Below are 19305 nucleotides of genomic sequence, written 5' to 3' on the forward strand. Positions count from 1 at the left end.
TTAATTCAGGGAAGTGCACTTGTGTCTTGTTTTCCAAGAGGCGTGGCATCCGGCCGGATCCAGACATTCATATCAATGGTGTCTCGATTCCTGTCAAGAAAGAACACAAGTTTTTAGGTATAATCTTTGACGAAAAGCTCACGTTTATCCCACACATAAAACAACTTAAACATAAATGCTTAAAAACAACGAATATCCTGAAGGTTCTGTCTCACATTTCTTTTGGTGCTGACAAACAACTTCTTTTACGTGTTTTTACCAGCTTGATAGGCTCACGACTGGACTATGGTAGCGTTGTCTATGGGTCAGTCACTAAAACATCCCTCAGAATGCTGGACCCTGTGCTTCATCTAGGGCTCCGCTTGTGGTGTGGTGCCTTTCGGACTAGTCTAGTCCAGTCGAAAGTTTGTATGTAGAGTGCAACAAATGGAGCCTAGAACGTCAGCGAGCCTACACAGACCTACTTTATGCTTTTAAAATCTCATCAATGCCTCACCATCCTTTTACGTCAGTTTTTTATGATACATCCATATCTCAACTTCTTACTAATCGCCCATCAGTCTCTGCTCCCTTCGCTATCAGAATAAGAGAAGAAGCGTCACAACTTGATGTCATGTTCTCAGACACCATCAAAACCTCCGCTACTGAACTTCTAGTACCGTGGCAGCTTCGCCCGATATCATTTGATGTATCTTTTACAAGTGTCGAGAAAAACAAAGTGCCTAGAAGCGCGATCGTGCAACATTTCTTGTCCCTGCAGCACAAATAGAAGTGTGCTGAATTTTACACAGATGCTTCAAAAACTGCCACATCTGTTTCCTGTGCTGCGCATGGTGGTGGTACCTTTAATGTCTGTAGAACTATGAATAGAGATACAAGTATCCTTACGGCAGAGGCCTATGGCATACTTCTTGTAGTTAAACATATTTTTCTAAGTCGAATTCCGAAATCTGTAATTTATACTGATTCTTTAAGTGTTGTGCGTACATTATCCTCACAGAAATCTAAAAACCATGTGGTCAATGCTCTCATAAGTACTATTATGTCTGTGCATGCGTTAAACCTTGAGGTGACCGTGTGCTGGGTGCCAGGGCACTCTGGAAGTACAGGTAATGAGACCGCAGACCGAATGGCCGCCGCTGCTGCCCTTACAACTACAGTTGACATAACAACAATACCCTACACCGACCTCAAATCACACATCAGACAACACCTTCGCACAACATGGCAAGCGCACTGGAATCAACAGACTGACAACAAACTACACATTATAAAGCCACTCTTGGGAGCATACACCACTGATACTCACAACAGACAAAACGAAGTTACCCTGGCTCGATTACGGATAGGCCACACGCATGCAACACATTCCCACCTGCTCACGGGATCTCCAAGACCCCTGTGTCGCAGGTGCGGGGAGGGCCTGTCCGTAGTCCACATACTAATAACATGCAAGACACTTCACACAACACGACACAAACACTTCAAAGCACTCTACAGACAACATATCCCACTACATCCAGCACTGTTTCTACGTGACGATGCCAGTGTTTCTATGAAACGTGTGTTTGATTATTTGTCAGATGTTAAGTTTTTAAACCTTATCTCATATCACGCATAATCAAATCTGGCCCTATACACCAGCCATCACCATTACCTTTATTTGATTTTACTATGTCCGATTTACATGTTTTTATACCTATCTTTTTGTGGTAATCAATTCGCTTCATTATATAACTTCTTTTCTAGCGCTCTTTGCCCTCGCTGGCCTTGCGCCATGAAATACCAACCATCATCATACTCTGGTAAGCCGCAGGTGCTGACGCTAGCCCAAAACAAACGCGTTTGAACCACTACAGCCCATCATGTGTAATGAATGCAGTCAAGTTCCTACTCTCAGGATAAAGGAGAACTTGGTGATAGGCAAAAGATTAGTGAAGCTTTAAAAAATGCGTTGCCCCCACCAAAGCATGAAGCAACTCATCCATGTGCGGCAGCGGAAAGCTGTCCGGAGCGATCGCCTTGTTAGGTTCGCGTAAGTCTACACAAAGCCTAATACTGCCATCTTTCTTCTCAATGACTTCAATGGGGGACACCCATTCTGATGCATTGATACGTTCAATGATGTCGAAGTTTCCCAAGCGCTGCAGTTCCGAAGACACGCGTGGTCGTAACATGAAAGGAAGCCGGCGAAGTTTTGATGCTACCGGCTGAACACCCGCACGTGTCGTAATCCTGTGAACAAAACCTTTTGCAAGACCCAGCTCATTTGTGAAGAGGGAGCCAAACGTTTGCTGAAGTTCTGGTGGCAACTGCGTGGACAACTCGAACAGACATTACACAGCTACTTCGCATTCGGTACCGCGCTGGTTTGAAAGCACTGCAGTTGAGACCCTTCAATGCACAGCTTCAATGCATTAATACCATCCAAGCCGATGAGAGAAGTGCCCTGTTCGACGACATAAAACAACAGCGGTGCGCTGCAATTCTCGAAGGAAACTTCCGAAAAGAAGAAGCCTAGAACCAAAATTGGTCGTTTTGAATATTCCAGAAGTGTTACGCGAGGAACGGGAAGCAGGTGCACACTTAGAAAATGCTGGTCAAACCCCCCAGAAATAATTCAAACCGAAGTGCCAGAATCAACTAAGAGTTTCAAGTTGACCTGCTCGACTTGAACGTTAATGTGTATTGCAGATGCAAGAGGCTGTTGAACCACAAGAACCTGTGCAGTTTCATCCTGCGACAGGCTATCAGCTGAAACTTCGTGGACAACTGCATGCGACCGTTTCTTGTTGCAAACATTCTCAAAATGCCCGATACGGCCACAGAAGAAGCATTTTCTTCCTTTAGCTGGACAGCGTTGCCATGAAGCGCGATGCTCGCTAGAACCACAACGAAAACAATGCGAAGAATTCGCGTGTTGCTGCAAATTCGACGGACGGCGCTCTCGAGAAGAGGGGCGGTTCCCATGCGTACCTTGCGTTATCATGTTGACCGATAGTGCGAGCGCGCAGCCGTGAATGCGGTGCCGGCGACAAACTGTCATTTGAGCAGGAATGCGGAGATACTGGCTGCACAGAAACAGAAAATACCTTCATTTCCGCGGCTGCTTGCTCGATTTGACTCGCGAGAGCAACTGCCTTGTCAAACTACAGGGAAGACCCTTCTAACAAAAGACGTTCACGAACGCGATCCGACGACACACCGGCAACAAACTGGTCGCGTAACGTCTCTTCTGGGGATTTAAACGAGCACATCGCGGCGAGCTCTGTAAGAGTGGTCACGTACTCTTGAACCGACTCGCCTGGGGACTTAATCCGGTGGTGAAATCGGTGGCGCTCGACGACCAGGTTGCTGGTAGTGTCGAAGTGCTTGTCAAGTGTCGCTACCGCGGAGGCGTACACGTCTGGCATAGCTGCAGCCCCTTGCTTCTCCTCGGTCTGCTCGGCCGCCTGCGACACAGGCAGGGTGCTGAAAATGCGTTGACCTTCGGGTCCCAAACAGTGAAGTAGAAGAGCCTTGCGACGCTCTGGGGGGAGTTCGGAAGCACCGGATGCCAACAGGTACACCTCGAACATGTCGTGCCATCGTGACCATGGTTGCACGGGGCGACCGGGTGTCGGGAGGAACGGCTCCGGTGGGGTGATTCCGGCGAAAGCCATCGGGTAGGCGTGGCTGGTTGGGTCCAGGGAAATTACATGAGAATGCGGTTCTAAATCCTCGTCGCCATTGTAATGATGGAGTGACGTGACCTTTACACCAGGCGCACGTGTGCATTCTGCCCTTTATTAGACGTTGCACAAAATATATACACTCACAAGGACACAGTGTTGCAAACCCAAACACTGAAACGAAACTGAAACTACATCAATATATATAGGATACAACAGTCACCTTGAACAATTTTGTGAAGAAATGTAAGGTCTGCACGCGCACGTCTGTTGTTCAAGGAAGGAATGGAAGGATCCATGGGTAAGTCAGAATCAGCATGAAAACTGTGATCGTGATGACGGTGCTTAAATATGGATAAAAACTTCTTCTCACACGTTTTAATATTTCACTACTAGATTTGGAGATGCCGTTCCAGGCAACAGAAGCATATTGTAACTGTGGTATACATATTGCATTGTATAGGATTAGAAATGGATCTGGAGAAGAGATTTCCTTTGAAATCCGACACACACTTCCAAGACTTCGGACTGCTCGCCGGGTGATGAGCCTAATATGAGGAGAAAAAGAGAGGGTACTGTCGAAAAACACCCCGAGGTCTCTAATCTCCTCAACACCCTTTGCAGAGCAGCTTCCTCAATACTGTAGGAAAACAGCAGACAGTGGGTTTTCCGGCTGTAGTTGATAACCTTTGTTTTAGTGGGGTTTAAAATTAGGCAGTTTTTCCTGCACCAGACCGATAATTCCGACACATCCCTCTACAAGGCACAGCAGCCCTGAACACCCCTAATGTGCCTACCTAGTTTGACATCATCAGGATAGAGAAGAAAAGAAGAGTTAACACTGTTGACACATCATTGATAAACACAGAAAACAATAATGGACCCAGCACGGAACCCTGGGGTACACTACTTCTTGCAGGGTAAACACTAGACTTTTTGTAGTTAACGTCTACATAAAAGGACCGGACAAGGAGATAGTTGGACAACAAGGCAACAAGGCTTGAGTCTACATCTGACTTAGCAAGCTTGTTAATTATTAACTGATGGTTCACCACATCAAACGCCTTACTTAGGTCAAAATAAAAAACGTCGAACTGGCCGTTTTCACAAACTGCAGCCGAAGCCTGTGTCATAAAGCTTGCAAAATTTGTGACCGTCGATCGACCCGAGAAAAAGCCGTGCTGATTTGGTATCACAACGTTCTTGACGCAGGCAGCAAGAACTTTGCGCAGAGCTGACTAAAAGGTTTTGAGGCGACATAAAAGGAGTGAGATCGGGCCATAGTTAGAAACGGCTGACTTATCACCAGAGTAAAATATTGGAAAAATTCGAGCGATCTTCCATGCACGAGGAAATTTACCTAAAAGTAAGCAGTTATTATAAATGGAAGTTAAGACAGGCACCAAAATGTTGCCGTAAGCCTTCATGAGGTCTGCTGGAATTCCATCTGCACCACAGGAAAATGATGGTTTCATCCATTGAAGGCCATCATTGACAATTTTTTCATCGAACACAAGTGTGTTAAAATTAGAGTTATTAAACGATAGGCGTTCATCGTTGCCATCTGGAAGTTGAAAGACAGAATGAAAGTACTGAGCAAAACTGGTGGCAACATCCAATAATATTATGAAAATGATAATATTAATTATATCGTATTAACATAATAATAATAATAATAATAATAATAATAATATTAATAATAATAATCAATCAACCTTTATTTTCGGTGCCCAGGAACAACCCTAGGGTCTTGGTACTGGTACACCATATACAAAACATACATAAAAACAAACTAAAATCAAGACAACATAACACCTAAAACCGTATGCATGAAATAAACAATAAAGTAAAGCTAGTTACAGTAATCTCAGATAGCAAAACAGCAAAAAAAAAAAAAAAAAGAAACAGGAGACCTAGCGTTGCAAGCCATGACACTCGGGCAGCGAAATGTTCAAGGCACGTGAAAAACAGGAAATACTCACTGAACATAACAGAGATAAGTTATACGCATAAAACGAAGGTTTCTTAACAAAATGTTCGCAAGTTTCAACTTTGAAAGAAGCTCAGCATTACAAGCACTGGCACTCAAACCTACAGAAATTCAAGCAATGCAAAACCAGGAAATGTGAAAAACAAACAAACAAGAACATGATTTGCCTTAAATAAATACGGCACATAAATTTGCAATGACATAAAGGCACTTAAGCTACAACAGTTTTCAAGTCGTTTGAGAACAAAGAAAAAGAGCTCTGGAAAATATCAAGACGATCAGAATATTCATTATATGCACATTGTATTCTGCAGATGGACGAGTGTCTTCTACTTAAAGCATCTGTTCTAAAAGTTAGAAATGTTCGGAAAAGTTTGTTCGGCAAGTTGACATTGATAAGTGTAACCAAGTCGTCACACAAAATATCCCCATGAAGAAGTCTATAAAGAAAGATAATATCAGCTCGCATTCGTCGACACCGAACGGAAGGAAGACTTTTCAGAAAAGGCACGCTGCCGTTAGCGTCGTATTGTACATGACGGAAACGGTGCCTAAAGATAGAAAGAAACTTATTTTGAACTTTTTCGATACGGTCACTATTGGACCTGCAAGTTCCATCCCAAACAACAGAGCCGTATTCGAGAACAGGTAAGCAGAGAGCCGAATACAACTTGAAGAAAGGAAGAGGACCTTTAAACTCACTAGAATATCTGCAAACAGCACCCAAACATCGAAGAGAGCGACTGGTAATTTGTGTAACGTGGGAAGAGAAAGTCAGAGAAGAATCAAGTAGTACTCCCAAGTTTCGAATTTCAGTCACCCTCGGCAATGCAGTGCTTGCAATTTTATAAGAGTATTGCAGCTATTGAGTTTTTCTACTATAGGAGACAACTTTCGTTTTTGAGGGGTTCAAAATTAGGTCGTTTTTGGTGCACCAACGATGGAATGACGCAATATCATCCTGAAGATAATTACAGTCATGAATATTACGCACTTCTCTAAAGATTTTTATATCATCAGCTTGCAACAAAAAAGAAGAATTGTGAATTACAGAAGCAACATCGTTAATAAAAATGGAGAAAAGAAGGGGACCCAGAACAGATCCCTGGGGTACACCACTGGTTGCTTTGTACCTAAATGAAGTTTGACCGTTAACACTTACATAGCAATATCGCTGCTGGAGATAGCAACGTATAAGATCCACCAAAGAAGCGTGGACATCTAACAGAATGAGCTTGGCAAGCAATAACGAGTGGTTGACTACATCAAAGGCCTTGCTCATGTCACAGTAGACCACATCAAGCTGGCTTCTACCAACGATTGCTGGGGCGGCCTACTCCATGAAGCACGCGAGGTTTGTGGAAGTTGAACGACCACGCATAAAGCCATGTTGATTAGAAATGAGGACGTGTTTAAGTGAGAAAGACAAGACCATATGAAGAGATAACTCGAATATTTTAGAGGCAGAACAAAGGAGCGAGACTGGCCTATTGTTTATGGCGTCAGTTTTTGGGCCTGACTTGAATACAGGGAATACGCGAGAAATTTTCCATGAGCGACGGAACGTGCCAGACCGGAGACAGTTATTAAACATTGAAGTCAACACAGGAACGAATATGTTTGCATATGTTTTTAGAATGGTGGCAGGAATACCATCTGGTCCACAAGAAAGCGAGGGCTTTACCCGCTTGATACTGGTCCGCACGATGTTCTCATCCAGTTGGAAACAACCAGAGTTACCTCCCTGGTGACAAGGGGCGCTACTGTTATCACTGCCACCGCTAATTCCAAAAAAAGAAGAAAACTGACGAGCAAAGCAGTCGGCCATCTCGCAACCTCATTGCCGTTGGAGTCTAGTAAACGAATAGATTCTTTAGTTTTACTAGATCTTGAATAAATGTACTTCCAGAAGGCTTCCGGTTGATGGGTTGCTTTAGCTTCTACTGACGCCAGGTACGAAGCATGATCACGCTTGTGCAATATTTTGCATAAGGCACGTAGGCGCCGAAACTCCTGAGCGAACGGGTTCGCACCAGAGCTCTTCATCTTTCTGTGCGCACGTTCTTTGAGTTTAAGGGCATCCCGCAATTCAGAAGAAAACCAGTGTGGGAATTTTAACTTCTTTGGTAAATATTGCGGGATCTATTTCTTCATACCCAAAAGTACAATCTCAGTAAAACGGTCAACTTGTTCATTGACATCAGTTTCGTCAATGACGGTCGACCAAGAGGCAGCAAAAAAGTAATCATACAGCCCAACGTAATCTCCCCGGGCGAAAGCGTAGCGAGGTTGCGTGTTGCAGGAACTTACGGAATGGTGGAGCATTGTGGGAAGGGAACAGGAAATAGAAAGAGGAGGATGAAATCTGTCAGGTCTAACTAAAGGACAAGCAGAGTGTGACACACTAACATCATCAAAATTCGAAAAACACAGGTCCAAAATGTTTCCACTGCAGTTTTCTATGTGATTATGCTGTGCCATGGAAGTGAAAGACGAAAAATCTAGTAATCTATTACCCTTCATTTCAATGTACTGGTTATGGTGGGAACAGAATAGATGGCTCCACTGAAAGCCAGGAGCGTTAAAGTCTCCACGAAGGAGGACCTTGCGATTGCAATGAGTAATAAGCTCCTGTTCAATGGAGGAGACTAACTGATTGAGTGCGTCAGGAGCTACATCAGGGGGAATGTAAAAAACCCCAAGAAGAAGTTTTTCAGTTTTAGAGATAAGAATTTCAACCCATACAGACTCATCTGCATTCTCAATATCACTACAAAGCACACTCGGGAGAGATTTGTCGGCGGCAAGAAGGACCCCACCCCCTTTTTGTTTGCTTCCCGTCAAGGCACGATCACTACGATATACATAGTAATTCTGAGGGAAATAATCACTGGACAGGATATCAGGGCACAACCAAGTTTCAGAGATAGTTATTAACCGAAAACAAGAAGACAGAACATTACCAAAGAAGTCAGTTGCCTTGGTACGAAGACCGCACACATTCTGATAAAACACATCCAAAGTACTAGTCATCATTGCTTTTCTTATGTGATGCCCTCAGAGCTGTGAAGCATGCCTTCGTGAAACATGCTTCGAAACTCCTTAAAGAGGCAGTCTTTCGGCCAAACAGCGGGGTCATTCAAGCGCTCGAAAAACTCTTCACTGACGGATATATAAAAGCATGCGTACGTGTCAAACTTAGTCTTCAGTCGTCGGCAGCTCAAGGACGAGACACCTAAGGTTGACAGATGGGCATTAAGGCTAGCAGAGGTGGTGGATGGGGAAAGCTTTGAGACGAACATAGCTTTGGGGCGCTTCGGCTGCGGAACGACGACGAGTCCACATGTGTCCGATGCACCTACACATGCCCGGCTCCGGCGCTTCTTCTCAATAGTAGGAGGGTTACGGTCAAGCACAGACACAGATTGCACCGGGGAAAGTGGGGACGGAGTGGGAGGCAGTGTCGGAAAAGCCGAAGACACCGACTGCAGCGGAACCGACGTAGCCGACGGCGACACTTCTTTGTAGACAACTTGCGTGAAAGAAGGCTTTTCCGACCTGCGACGTACTTTATCCTGCAAGGCAGGGGGGCGACGAAGCAATTCGGCACGCAAGGAGCACACCTCCGCACGCAGGGAACTAACCACATTCGCATAATGGGCGCGGTCTCCCTCCCTCTCTTGAAGGAGACGGTCGAAAGAGTGCGCGTTTTCCCGGGGCATGAGGTCGTTGTCCTCTCGTAGCCGGGCCACTTGGTCGGTGAGGAAAGAAATTCCGTCCAGCGTGTCGATGAGGCTTGCGCGAAGACCAGCAGCTTCGGCGTCAAGGTCAACCGGCTGGGACGGTGGGGCCGGGGCCTTCTCGACGACGGGCGGCGAGTCTCGTCGAAGGGAGCAGGGGGAAGGAGCCCCGCTTGCGGACGTGCCGAGGTCGTCGCCGGCTCCGCTAGGCCTAGCCGCCGCCTCAGCCGTTTCGCAGATGTTGCACTTGAACGGCCGAGCGCCAGAACTTAGGAGTTGAAGCTGAGCGTCCGGCCACACAACACACTCTGCGTGCACGCGTTTTTTACAAGAAAGGCAGCGGAAAAACTTTTGTTTACCATAAAAAACACAAGAGCATAATAATAATAATAATAATAATAATAATAATAATAATAATAATAATAATAATAATATTATAATAATAATATTATTAAAAAAAGAATATTAATCAATCAATCATGTTTTTTTATGTGCCCAGGAACAGCCAGAGGCGTGAGTGCTGGCGCACGGGTAGTTACAAGAAAACAAAATACAAGAAACATATAGCAACAAACAAACAAGCGACCAGACACACACAAATTGAAGTAGTGAAAATGACAGAAATAAAGCACAGGCTGAGCCTGGGTACAGGTAAAAAATAAAAAAAGAAGATTTTTATGTTCCTCTCCCTGACGTAAAGGCCACACGACAGTCTGAGCAATAAATATTAGAATGATAAGAACAATAACAATACAATAATATAAATAATATTAACTACAGTAGGAAAAAGAAGAAGAAGAAGGCTATAATAAATGAATTATGTTTATTTACGTGCCCAAGAACAGCCAAAGGCCTGAGTGCTGACGCACGGATAGTTATATAAAAACAAAAAACAACGCACATATTACAAAAAACAACCGACGAGACACATACAAATTCAAGTAGTAAAGATGACAAAAGAAATAAAACACAGGAGGACGGAAAGGGTTGTACAAGTAAAAAAGAAACAACAAATTGCCTTTGTGACTCCGCTTGTTGAAAAGACCGCAGAACAAGCATAGCAACAAATATTGACAGTAATGCGAAAAAACAACGGGAAGAGTATAGAGAAAAATGATAAGACAAACAAATCACAGGAAACAGTTTCAAAGACAGGCAAGTGCCAGTTTGTTTAAGCAAAGCCGCGGAGAAACTAAATTCGAGCAATCGAGAAAATAAACAACGACAAAGACATCATAGACTCTTAACATACTGTATGGAACAGTGAAGCACGGTAAAGGGTATAGGAACTTTGAAAGATGTCAAGGAGTTCAAAGAAGTGGTTGTAAGAATTCTGCATGCTGCCCAAGTGGGAAGGATTCGAGTTTCTCGAAGCGGTCGGCAACGGGCGATGAGCCCTGGTGGTCCTTTGGGGAACGCTAAACTATGAGCAGCTAAGCAATTCGGCTCAAGAAAGATCACCATGAGTAATTTTGTACATGAATGTTAGATCTGCACGCATACGTAAGCAGTTCAAGGAAGGGGTAGAAGAAACTGTCGGTAAGTCAGAATAAGGACCCGAGTTGTGCATGTGATGATGGTGCCTATAATGAATAAAAACGTCTGCACACCTTCTGATATTTCGTTACGAGATTCGGAGATGCCGTTCAAGGCAACAGACGCATAATGTGAGGGACACATACTGTGTTGCATAGCAATAGAAATGGATCAGGAGAAGAGAATTCCTTTATTATACTACACACATTTCTAAGACTGCGGACTGCTCGCCGGGTGTGTCTACTATGAGCAGAAAAAGAGAGGGTACATTCGCAAATCCCTCGAAGTGTCTGGTCACCTGCACCCTTTGCACAGGGGCTCTCTCAATACTTTAGGAAAAAAATACATGATGGGTTTTCCGGCTGTACGTGATAACGTTTGTTTTACCAGGTTCAAAGTTGCAGTTTTTGCTGCACCGGACCGATAATTCCGACACATTCCTTGGCAAGGCACAGCCGTCCGGAACACCGGTATTGTGCCTAAATAGTTTGACATCGTCAGCATTAGAGATGACATGAAGATTTTGTGTACTTTGGCCAGTGATTTTCTATTCGACGTTTATCCGGCTGACGTTTTCGGCCCGTTTCGAAATGTAGGAATTTTGGCCGTATACGGCTGTACTTCCATGGCTATCCAACGGCCAGTCTCCGTCGGCCAGTAGACTGGCTTGCGTTCATACGGCGAGATTCCCGCAGTAGGGGTCCTGGATTTCGAAAGCCACCCGTGTGGGGCCGAAGTGGGGCAACCGCAGGTCAGCCGAGGTGCGGTCGTCGTAATCCAGCCGGCTTAAAGCTTCCGGAAGTTCGGCCATGCTACGGCCTTTGGTGTTCAGCCGCAGTAGGTTTACTGTACTCAGGACGCTTGACGAGTACTGCATGCATCGCAACAAGATGACTGAGCCCTATTATGCAGCAGCACAAACCTATCGTTTTGGGCCCACTGCACCCACATCAATGCGAGCCCGCGCGAAACCACCAGCTGTCCAGCCTTCAGCACAGCTGGCTTATTGATCAGCCTCAATTGACAGCAAACTTCCTAGTAATAAACACTGATCACAACTTTTATTTTCTACATTTGCTGTGCTTCTTTTACAGCCGGATACAGAAAATATTGGTTTTATTGCTATAGCTTGAATGTTGAATTGTCCATGCCGTGATATCTTCTGTGCGGTGGCCAAGCTGTCATAAAAATGGGAGGGGGCGCGGAGCGAGCTTCCTTTAGTGGGTTGAATTTTACAAAGATGAAAGTGCGCGTTCAACCGATTTTTTTAGGACAATTTTCCCATACACTTCCATGCTCTGACTGAATGAACCTTTGTTACAACTTTTGCTTGACCAGTTTGGTCGTACTTAAAACCGGCACAAATGTTTACAAAGTATTTTGGGACTATACAAAACAGTCAGGAATACTCCATATAATTTCCGTCACAAAGAAAGTATTTGCAGTTTTTGACCATTTGTCTCTGAAGGAAAGTTTATGCTCGATGAGCTTTTCTGAAAAGCTTTTACCGGGCTGATTCTAGCTGAGTCAACCAAGCACCCTCATTTACATTGTATTTCTGATGTTGTTTTCATGAGCTACGTGCACACCACTTAAAAGTTCAAAAGAACTTGATTTTTTTCTAATGTCCTACTGCAATAAAAAATTGTAGATGTATTGCGAATCACCCCTGCTTCTGTTTGCTGTAGTTCTAGCCCACTTTCTGTTCAAGGCGTAAGACTTTTATTATTTCTTTCAAACCAATACAATATCAATGGTAGTAAGCATACCGCAAACCTTGCATACGCAATGAATTAACCGTCAATATTTCATAGGTAGTTTCAATACGTCGGGGCCACAACCTCTCGGAGATGAACAAGCAGCTCGGCCCTATGTATACACACCTTCCCCGAACTTTGTAGTGTAACATGATCTTTCTCGTACGCCCCTTGAAAACATCACGAGCCCTGTTTTGCCCTCTACCATTCCAGAGGCCATGTTTTCGCACTTTCAGGAACTTCAATGGCTGCGTGGTATAGTACTTTTTTGCTACGGCAAATGACATACCGGAAAAAACAATTTTTTGACCCTTGTAATCCCGATTGCCAAAAGATGCCCAAACAGAGGCACTTTTCACCGGGTCTTTTTTATTTTTTATTTACATATTTCACACCTACTTCGCCTTTGCATGCATCACAGTAGGGGGAGGCATTAAAAAAAATCTTCAAATTTTAGAACAAATAACAGAATAATTCAACAAAGCGTGGCGAAAATTGTATTTAGCAACAATAGATAAAATCACAGTATAAGATAATTTCACAATAGTATAGATCTAGAAAAATAATTGCGCAAGGTGTGATGTTTAAAAACAATGATTGACCTCGAGATTCTTACCCAATTTTGGCATATGTAGAATGGAGCTTGTATATGCTTCTCTTTATCGATTCCAGTTTCCGAAAGATCGAAATGAATAAATTTCAAACCGAGGTTTTGTCTGCAATGTTTCACGTCTTACGTTTAACGTTGAATTTTGCTTTCTGTCACACTAAGTGAAAACCTTATTTATCTAAAAAGAATCACAGTGCCAATTCTGCACTTTTTCGAGCGTGTCGACCAGGTTTTTAGGGTACGAATCCCAGAAAACACATTTGTACTCCAACATTGCGCCGACATGAATGAAATGCGGTTGTTCTTTAAGTTAGAGGTTCTCAAAATGTTTTTATCTGAAAACAAAAAATACGTGAAGTCTTCACATTTATGCCATAATGGTGCTTAGTTCACCTCGAAGCGCTCGCTAAATAAACTGCTAATTATTTATATTCGCTGGCCGTTCTTAAAGTAGCGAAGTTATTGCAATACGCAATGAAGCGGTTTGGTCGTTTTATTGTAAAGGGGAGGTGAAGAGACTTTTTTTACATTCAACGACATTTTTGATTCGGCACATTAGATAGGTATTACGTTCAAATCATGCTTCAGGTATTCAGAATCATGTTCATTCCTCAATGTCCTGTACACTGGAGTCATGTCAACGAAGAGTCCGGGCTAATAGTAGTATATCTTTTACATAACCGCAACGAAAGAGGGCAGACAGCCGAGCGCTGGCGAGTGCGTGAGGTCGCGGCAAGATATCCTGAATAAACATTATTGAGAACGACCGACTCCCCTCTTAGAGGGAGATACTGAATTGCCCATAGAATAACGTATTCATTCACCTTCTCGCCCCGCAATTTACTAACAGCAAGGTCAACTAAAACCAGGTCGAATGTTTTTTTCGGTCCAACTACTCTACGCGTATAGGTTGCTAGAGCTAAAACATGCATGAACTCAACAAGCTGACTTGAGGAAAAGACCTTGACGAAATCCTTGTCGGCTAGAATGCTGAAGACTATGTTTAACCAAATGCGCCATATCCCAAGTGTAGCTGAGCTCACCTTCAGACACCGCAACTAAATTAAAATCCAGGCTTCGTCATTGACAAGGCAGTGCTGTTATTGCAAATATACAGTAACACGTCTTTTTAAACAGGCAGTCAAATAATAAGGTGAAGTAACAAAGCGCAGGGCACGAAGTTGCACCTACAAATGCACGAGCGTAGCTTCGAACATATTAGTGCAGCATTGTTTTTTTCGCGGTGTTTTTGTCGGATGAATAGGCGGTAAATTGCGTTTTTGGACACCCTCGCCTTTCTTTGGTGAGGAGTCCTTGATATGGCGCCGGTTGAGCTCCTGCGTGGTGGCCGCTTGCTCGACGCTCTTGTAGCCAGCTAATTTCGGCGAACCACGGCCATCTCGAGTCAGACACCTTTGCGGCGTCAAAGTCTCCAATGCTCTTCCTTTCTCGAGGGGGCGAATCGCTTGGACCTGATGCGCCGACGATGCCGGTGGGCGAGACGTAGTAGCGCTGCGACTGGCGACGCAATGCTAACCCGTCCCAGCGGCATATTATTCTTGTGGGAATAAATGGTATTCTGATGGCCTTAAAGGCTAACTGGTAATGTCCAGTGAGTCTTTGCACCTCATCGGTTCACCTAGTACCACTCATTACAGCTGAAAAAATGAAGTTCGTTTATTTAACCGGACTGCCTGCTGTTCCCACCGTGCCTGCTGTACTGAAGTGTTCTAAATTCGGGTAGTAAGGGCATGCTGCAAAGTGTGAGCGTGTTTTGGCACCTGGCTTAGCCCCACGACTACATTGAGAAGTGAAGAAGGTATCTCAGAAGACGGTGCTACGTACAGAAAGCAATAAAATGCATATGTGCCTATACCCTCTTCTAAAATAGTTTCTACGAACTGTAAGCCCACTAAAAATTATGAAACATCGACACACGGACACGCAACCCCATGAAAATTCTCGCCTCGTAGAGACATTGTTCTTTAATTGCGAGACTAGATGATGTTTAATAGTGAGCAAATACATAAAACAATCTTCGTGAAAGCATAAGATATTACATTTTTTTCTCTAGGGAAAACTGTGTAACGCTCTTGCAACTACATAGAAGGTGCTCTCAGACATAATTACGCTGCCCTGGTAATTAAAAATCTCTGCAATAATATTTTAAATAATTTTCTTCATACAAAAGTTATATTTACATTTATTTAAACCACCTGCCCATCGTTTTCTCGTGGGGGACCTATCACTTCATCGGGCGGACCGTTTGCTGCAATCACATTACTGAGGTATCAATGCTGTGTGCCAGGGAGCCTCAACTCGTGCGACCTCTTTGGAGCCGGAAAGTCGTAAGTTCCTGCCACTGTACATGGCCATCCGTTTCTCGGGCGAGTGAAGGCAGTGACTTCAGCGGCGTCGCTCCATATTTGTCTACGACGATATCGCATTTGGTTCACGTCCTATCTACAAACTCAGCGCGTGACGACCACAAGCTCTACCAGAAAGACCTCTGTGATCACGTTCCTGTTCATCACATGGAGACACTTGTTTAGCTGTTAAACTCTGGTTACTGCTTTTACTGTCGCTACTTATATTATTGTTCTCGGTTGTCCTGTATGTAGTTGTTACTGTGGTATGTTTTGTTTTGTCACCTGCGTCGTAAGTGTTTTGCTGTTTCCCATAAATGTGTTACTTTTGTTCCCTGGAGAAACGTGTTGCCTCTCGTCCTTTTGCCGTCCCGTTCGCGAGTATCGTTCTTCATGAGCACCCAAACCCTGATGATGATGATGATGATTCCTACTAGTTTCCCCTTTTAAGCGGGGTGATGACATTTCATCTTACCAAAAAGGACTAATACAACCATGTTTTACACTCTTGGTTTAATACTAGCGCTGCTTAGGGCAGGCACTAAAGCTTATTACGCCCGAAATACATTCTTTTCCCTGTTACAGGTGGTAACTGTCCTAGGCAATATTCCCCTCTGCTTTTCGTCCCCTCCACAGCCTTGAAGTTAACTTCCTTCCAGATATCATTAAATCCTGAGGCTTCTGGAAGCCCAATATTCCCTTCATGTAGATTTGGATGGATACCCTCACATTCTAACACTATGGGCCGCATAGTTTCTGTTTCTTTTTCGCAGACCACAGATACCCCATCATTTTGTGATTACTTCCCCACAAAACTCTTAGTTCGCAGGCAACCTGCTCTAGCAGCAAAAAGCAACGCACTGCCCTGAAAATTATCGTAGAAATTTTCCTTTCTGATGTTCAATTTCTCAGCCCTGTACATCTCTAACGACGTTTTAGCTTCTATTTTTTCCCTCCATTTATTCGTTTTAATGTGCCTTGCCTCTTTTTTGGTTACCTTGGCTGTTTTGGATTCTCCACTGTTCTTTCCGTATTTCATCATTAGCCTTCTAGTCTTTCTTAACCACTGCGTGTCCACGCTTTTCAAGTATAGGTACCTAAAACCTTAGCTGCCCACCTTCGTTGATCCATTGCCCTCAACCTCATCTCAAAGCATATTTTACTCTGAGCTTCTCTAACTTCATACGACGGCCAGCTAATATCTCCCTGAACTACTTCGTTAGTTGTTTTTTCATGCGCGCTTAAGGCCAAACGTCATACCGCTCGCTGGTTTACTTCAAGGCCTTATACAACGTCTGATTTTAAGCAGAGTTCAGCATTCGCAAACGTGAGACCCGGAACCATTACTCCTTTCCACATTCCTCCTACTACTTCATATTTGTTATACCCCCACAGAGCTCTATGCTTTATTATAGCTGCGTTTCGATTTCCCTTAACCTTAAGTTGCTCCTCGTGCGACTCAAGTAGTTATCCCCTTCGTTTATCCACACTCCAAAATATTTATATTCCTTCACTCTAGGTAATTCGCCTTGCTAGATAGACACTACGTCGGTGGTAGCGTCATTGAAAACCATTATTCTTGATTTTTCTGCACTGAAATCCAACCCGAGGTCAGCGGCTTCCTGGCCGCAAATATTTATTAGCCGCTGCATATCTCTTTGGTTATCAGCTAACAGAACAATGTCGTCTGCGTATAACATTCCCCGAATATGCTGTTGTACCACTTCGCCTTGCAGCATATGGGTTAGGCTAAAGCCTACTTGACTTTCTTCTAGTTTGTTTTCTAACCCTGTAATGTAAAGCACGAACAGTATTGGGCTCAAATGGCATCCCTGTTTCAGTCTCCTACGGATGTTGACCTGCTGGGCGCATTTCTGTCCTTCCCAAGTAAGGTGCACTCTAATGTATTTATAGACTGCTATAAGGAACTGTACTAACTCGTCATGTAATCCCTGGAGTTTCCGCATTCTCCACAGCCGTTCTCTGTTTACGCTGTCATAAGCCCCTTTAATCTCCAAGGACGTAATCTATAGTGGTATGTTCTGTGTTTTCGCAATTTCAATGCATTGCGTTATCACGAACAGATTGTCATCCAGTCGCCTGTCTTGTCTAAATCCATTCTGCAGTTCCCCAAGTATTTCATTTTCTTCCATCCATGCTTGAATTTTTGAGTTTATCGCCTGCATTACGAATCTATACACCACTGACGTTACTGTGAGTGGTCTGTATGAATCAATACTGGCTTTGTCTCCTCTGCCTTAATAAATTTATCCTACTTTCTAACCAGTCCTCTGGTATTTGTTTAATTTCTATCACCCTATCTATTGCCCTCATAAACGATACCTTACTTTTAGGTCCAAGTAGGTTTATCAGTCGCATTGGTATTCCGTCCGGGCCCACTGCTGTCCGAGGGCAAACCTTTTGCTCTGCTTTTTTCCATTCAAGCTTGCTCAAACTTATTTCCCTTTCCGCAGTCTTTTGGGCCGCTTAAGTTATCGGTGCAGGTGTTTCTACCATAATTGTACTAAACTTCTCACTAACCACCCGATGAATATGCGCCAACGCCTGCTCTCCTTCTAAATGTTCCCCCTCCTCATCAATCAGAAAATTTTGATGGTTATCGTTTTTTGAGCTTAGTGATTTTACTTGGTTCCAAAACTTCTTGGATGCGCTTTTGTCCTTCTTCCCTATTTATGCCATCCATTGTATACTTTTCTGCTTGATCTTTGCTTGCACCATTTTCTGCGCTTCTAGTTTTTTCCCACGGTAGATATCCCCCTTCTCCTTCACTACCTCCGGTTCCATACCAGTTCTTTTTGCTTCTCACTGTTCTCTCGACGCCTTTCTTCGCTGGTCCATAGCCTCTTTTATTTCCTTTTTCCACCCGCTTCTCGGCTTGCTCTTCCCTTTCCATCGGTTTCGTTCCTTTGCTTCATTCCTCTTACCCTTTATGAACGCAATCATTTCTTCGTAATCCCAATTTTTGCCAGGGTATTTATTGATTTCCTCTTCCAATCTATCAGCGATAATCTTTAACTGCTCATTATTCAAATTATTTCCTCCTATTGTACCTATTTCTGCATTTGTGCGGGTTGCGCCTGCAAGGTGCAAGCTACACTGCTTGTGGTCGCTTCCTAAGCTGTCTGTTCCATTTTCATCTATTCTCATTTCCCGCAGCCTTCCGTGTACTGTCTCGGATACTAAATTGTAGTCTATGCTGGACTGTCTGTTACCGCTTTCCCACGTTATTTGTCCGTAACACTGGCTTTCCGTGTTTACTAATACAAGCCCGTTTTCCTGACATAGATCTATCACTAGAGAACCGTTCTGGTCTTTGTATCTATCCAAACCTTCTATATGGGCATTCATATCTCCAACTATGATTATTTCACCCGAATCTTTGAACTCGTTTATATCTCTTCTCAAACAGTTTACCATTTCCTCATTTTCCTCCCTAGAACTACTTCCGGTCCACAGATACACCACTCCTAACCATGTATCTTTCCCCTCTAGGGTGCCTCTAACCCATAGATGCTCTTTACATTTTTCATGTACTCTCTGCCAGTCGGTCCCTTGTTTAATGAGCATGCCAACACATCCCCCTTTCTTCATTCTTGTGGCCATTTTGCAACCTT

At 43.8% G+C, this 19305-nt stretch overlaps 1 pseudogene; it reads right to left on the reverse strand.

Annotated features, from left to right (window-relative positions):
• Positions 1–2652: 2652 nt before the first annotated feature.
• On the reverse strand, positions 2653–3752 carry LOC144139888 (uncharacterized; annotated as a pseudogene).
• Between the last annotated feature and the right edge of the window lie 15553 nt (positions 3753–19305).

Source organism: Haemaphysalis longicornis, unplaced genomic scaffold, assembly GCF_048455015.1.
Source record: "Haemaphysalis longicornis isolate Haplotype H1 unplaced genomic scaffold, Haemaphysalis longicornis Haplotype H1 scaffold_5, whole genome shotgun sequence".
Taxonomy (NCBI): domain Eukaryota; kingdom Metazoa; phylum Arthropoda; class Arachnida; order Ixodida; family Ixodidae; genus Haemaphysalis; species Haemaphysalis longicornis.